This window comes from Montipora foliosa, chromosome 7 (assembly GCF_036669935.1).
Source record: "Montipora foliosa isolate CH-2021 chromosome 7, ASM3666993v2, whole genome shotgun sequence".
Lineage (NCBI taxonomy): Eukaryota > Metazoa > Cnidaria > Anthozoa > Scleractinia > Acroporidae > Montipora > Montipora foliosa.
Genome location: NC_090875.1, coordinates 13,567,799 through 13,572,798, shown reverse-complemented (window position 1 = coordinate 13,572,798; position 5,000 = coordinate 13,567,799). Strand labels below are relative to the sequence as shown.

Below are 5,000 nucleotides of genomic sequence, written 5' to 3'. Positions count from 1 at the left end.
TTATGTCTTAAACTGATGAACACTCAATAGCTATCGTTTTTACAAGAGGAAATTAAAAACATTGGCTCTTACAAAATTGAAGCTCATGCATTCCTGGCCATCCACTCAGTTGAAGACTATTTTGTTAGAAGCACAAACCAAAATATAGAACGAAGGAAGTTGATTGAAACCACTTGATTGATCCGCAACCCCAAAAATGACTCTGACACCTGCGTGTTAGGAAAAGGATGATATTGGCTATCAAAGAGCGCAAAATGTCTGTGTTGCAAAAACGCTAACGAGCCCATACATTATTTGTAACATTTTGACTTTTTAAACCCACGTCACACAAAAAGTAATATATCTGGCCACGTGGGTTCCAAATTCTAGTGACACGGGTTGTTAATCGTGCCATACCCTTTCAATAATTTTGTAGCACGATCGGAGACTGTAGCCTGTATGCTAATGAGGCAAATATTGCAAACAGAGATTTACCTACTTACTACCTTCATGCCCACTGGTATATACGCAGCTATAAGAGAGCCATAACTTAAGGCACGAACTTCTGTACCTTTTCCCCACTGTTTGTCTCGCCACCATAGGTGTCATCAGCCTCTCCTTTCTTTAAACTCCCTAACTGCCATTTGTTCTTTCCCTCTGTCCTTTTCTCCTTGTCCGTCTTGATTGCGTTTCTCAAATTTGTATCCCTCTATTCCACCTACAAGATAAATTTGTTCCGGCGGGTTAGACAAAATAGGCTTCTGCTCATGAAGTAGTTTTTCGGAAGGTCGAAAAGATGAGAAGAGCATCTTGTCACTCTAATCCCATGTAATCCCAAAACAAACTTTCTCACGGAAAAATTGTACAGGACAAATTAAAAACGGTTCTTTACTGGTTCGCGTCCAATTTCCTGTCGGCTAAACCACCGCACAAGGCGTTCAGCTAGTTGGGGCGTAATGCGCTTCTGCCCTATTTATTTGTGTGCTATTTTTCACTCGGCGCCCCAACTAACGGAACGCCTTGTTCTAACTTGTTCTGACTAATTGATTCGTTTCATTTCGGTTTTATTTTATCACTCGTTTTTTCTTCTTTTCATTTTAGCGTTCACTTGAAGGGTAAAATCTGTTGTAATTAACGAGTAAGCATTTGGCTTTTAAAAATGACAAAACGGTGGAGGCAGTGTGGCCCAGTGGTTAGGGCGCTTGCCTTGAGATCCGGAGATCCCGGGTTCAAGACCCGCTCTGACCACTCGCTGAATTTGTTCCTGGTAGTCCCTGGTTCAACTTCCCAGCTGCACTTGTAAATAGCCAACTGGTTTGCCTCCGGCCAGTTGGGATTCTTAACAGTTGTTGTTGTTGTGTTCTGTTGTTTCGTTGATTGTTTCATTGGCCCTGAAAAGCCCCTATGGGGATTGGTCAATTAAGTATGTATGTATGTATGATGTACAGTAAGCTTTGGTTTCCGTTACCATCGAGTAATGAAACTTGTAAGTGTTTCCGGAGAGCACTTGCGTACAACTTAGGTAAAATTAGGTGGGTTTCATCATTCTGTTGCAAACATAAGTGCGACCTTCTTTTTTAAGACGAACAGCTTGACCAACAATATAAACGACAACGAAGAAGCATTTGCCCTACGATTGATCCGCGTGGCATGTTAGATACATTAATGTCTCTTTCAGTGAAAACTATCCACTAAGGTGCAGTATTGCGGTTTATCAAAATATCTTGATAGGATGTTATTTGTTTGAGACTTGATATTTGGATATTTTATTGATATTTGGGTGATAATAGAATGATAATATCGAGGAATCATTTTCATCATAATGTGCATGTCAAATATTAAACTATCATTATCATTTGAGATTATCATGATAGTTGCTCAATAATTTTCGCTTGCAAATTCTGTAATTGTCGCCATCAAATCTTTAATTTGAAAAAGTGGTAAATTGAGATATCAAAGTATCACTCTCAAATCTTGAGAATAGCATGGAAAAATATATTTCTGAATAGCAAGCTATAATATCATGTATCACTCTCATTCTCAAATCATGTCTTACGCAAGTGATTTTATCATGTAACAAAGAAGAACAGACACTGACAGTGATTGTTTGATATATCATGATAATATCAAAATTCTCTAATAAAGCTGGAGAATACCACAATTGATCACTCTATTACCGGGTAGAAGAAAACCTTACTTAATAAAAATGTTGTGATAATATCATGATTTATCACTATATCACAGGGGGAAGAAGAAATTCTTACTTAATTAAATATTCTGATAATATCATGATTTATCACTATATCACAGGGGGAAGAAGAAATTCTTACTTAATTAAATATTCTGATAATATCATGATTTATCACTATATCACAGGAGGAAGAAGAAATTCTTACTTAATTAAATATTCTGATAATATCACGATAAATTATGCTTATATGATAAAAACCTAATGCGGAATATCAAAAAATCAGTCCCTTATAAAACCATTGATTAATCATGATATTATCAACATTGCTTACAAGAAACATACAAGATATTTCTTGATATATCATAAGTGATAATTAGTCATGATATAGTGATAAACCGCAATGCTGCACCTCTCTCAAACTATCGCATATCAAGTACGACTACTTTTTAGGACTGGGACAAGGTCAAAAACAGACCGAGACATAAAAACAGGTGGTCGTACTGCCCAGGCCTAGGGGCAGAACAATCCAAGACAAATCGCATATCTATGAACCTTGTGACTCCAGATAACAATGCGTTTTTGATTGGCCATTGTGTTTTTCTCTGAGAGTTAGCCCCGAATCGAACTGGACTACAACATTTCAATGCTACGGGATAACTTTGCAGAAATTTGGCATCGCACTAGGGCGCTAGTAGTATGTGCAAAGGTATTGACCTTTTGCTACTTTTCGTCGTATGTGTTTGGGTAGGCCTGTCATACGAATGAACGCGGTCTTTGGACGAAACCTCGGAGCGAGTGTGAAAACGGAGAGTGGGACTGGGAAGAGACTTGCGCGCAACCCAAATTGTATGAAATTTTAATGTTGTGAAAGTCGAGTTTCACAAGAAATGACAAACTTTGGCGATTATCCGGGAAATTTCAGACGGTCCTAGCACCACCTTTGGTATGTTTAATTCTGGAGCGCCACTTTCAACACGTTCTCTTTTGCGGCTTTTGACTTCCGTACAAGGAACACTCCATACGTAAATCCATTACGTCAGTAGTGTTAGTTATACCCGTAACTGATGCATTTTATTCGCAGAAAAAAGCGAAATTAAATCGGGAGTGATTTTTTCCCTTTTGAAAACTTCAGTTAAGTGGGCTAAACCTTGTTTCTGAAGCAATAAGAACCATCAAAGCCGTCTTGACCTCCACGCCACAAGAGGCCGCCATCTTGAATGCGAAGAATCGAAAAGCACGCGTTTTCTTTTCTCGACAGATGGTCAAGGGGAATGTGATTTGTGCGCCTGGATTGTATGAAGCTGGGAGCATGCTCTCTTTGTAAGGCTGATGACCAAAAATACTGGCTCACCGAGTATAATGATGAAAGCACCGAATATAACGAAGTTTGCACAGAACGCATGAAGTACCGCCTATAATGAAGAAGGCACCGCATACAAAGAAATAGGTACCGAATGAACAAAGTACCGTATATAATGATCAAAGCATTGAATATGATGAAACACACACCCAATGCAATGAAATAAGCACCACATGTACAAGGCTGTTTCCTAACGGGTGCCCGGCCACCTGGGGCGCCTAAGTTGCTCATGTGGGCGACCAATTTTCTGTACAAGGAACCCGCACTGGCGCCTAAAGAGCTGTGATTATCTCCAGACAGTGGCCCCTACGTCGCGGTAACTTAAGTCCCATTAGCTGACCTTAAAACAGTAAAATTATTTTGTATTTAGCAAGAAGCTACACACGGTAGAATGTTTCACAAACCCGGCATATTTAAGAGTTAATACGATCGTTGTCTTGGCAGTTGTAGACTGGGTACAAGATTTGATTCCCGAAATGGAATATAAACATTATGGGCTGCATTATGGGCTGCATTTGATAAAAGTTATTTATTTTAGAAGAACGGCTGTATAACTTATGTTCCCTCGACTCGGCGTGCATGATATCTTATTTCGTCCTGAACCAGTAGCCTACGAGCTCCTCCTGCCTGAATCAATCACCATTTTAGAAATGCTACAGCCACGCAGTAGTTCTTGTATACGTGTGCTCACGTCCTGCCAAAATCACTGAAATTATTAAGGTTTCCTTGGTTTTCACTGAGTAGAATTCGATGACAGCGATGGAGTTGCAACAAGAACAGGTAAAAAATAGATCGTTTTCCTCCATAAGAAAACACATGTAAGCATCTATTCTCAATAACAATTTGGAACCGTTTCTAAACAAATCCTTAAGCAATGCGACTAAAACAAATGCTTCTTATATTTGACATTTTTAAAAGACCGTACTATTTCGATGTAAAGAATAAGCGACCCAATTCCAGAGACAGAATCTACTTGGTGCGTGAGTTCGAAGATTCAATACGGTGCCAGATATTCTTCGGAGCAATTCGGTTTTGTGATTTCATCGTTTGTTTTCAAAATTTCTCCTGCAAATTGACCTTATATACAGCTGTAGATATGGGTATGTTTTGTTCGAGTGTGAAAACTTTTTTTTTTTTTCGGGTGGGGGAAGGCCCGCCTCAATCCCCTTGCATCGTCGAAGCTCGTTTGTTCGGCGTTCGCTCGCACAAAACCGCCACCTTTAAATTATTGTTTCTTTAAACGGTTGTCACCCTCATTAGTGTTATTTTAGAGCAAAATTTCTTTTGAATTTTGTTCACGCTAACGAGGCTAGCCGTTGAGGATCATCAGCGCAAACAAATCAAAGACAAAAAAAAAAATTATTTTAGTGGTCGCCATTTATGAACACCGAGTATGAGCCGCAAGTGTACATGTGCTGATTTTAAGAACGCTCCACAGTTATTGTCAGTTTTACGTCATTGAGGGGGCTT

The 5,000-nt window shown here is 39.2% G+C and overlaps 1 protein-coding gene and 1 long non-coding RNA gene across 3 annotated transcripts in view; one reads left to right on the top strand and one right to left on the bottom strand.

Annotated features, from left to right (window-relative positions):
- The window catches only part of LOC138010317 (uncharacterized), a 1,320-nt gene extending 627 nt beyond the window's left edge, over window positions 1–693 (bottom strand). Inside the window, exons 1-2 of the long non-coding RNA XR_011124447.1 lie at window positions 551–693; window positions 73–209 (exon numbers count right to left, since the gene is read on the bottom strand). This is a non-coding gene — a long non-coding RNA (uncharacterized lncRNA). The remainder of the gene's footprint in view (window positions 1–72; window positions 210–550) is intronic.
- Window positions 1–5,000, top strand: part of LOC138010633 (uncharacterized) — a 25,673-nt gene that overhangs the window by 14,571 nt on the left and 6,102 nt on the right. The gene's annotated exons all lie outside the window — the stretch shown is intronic.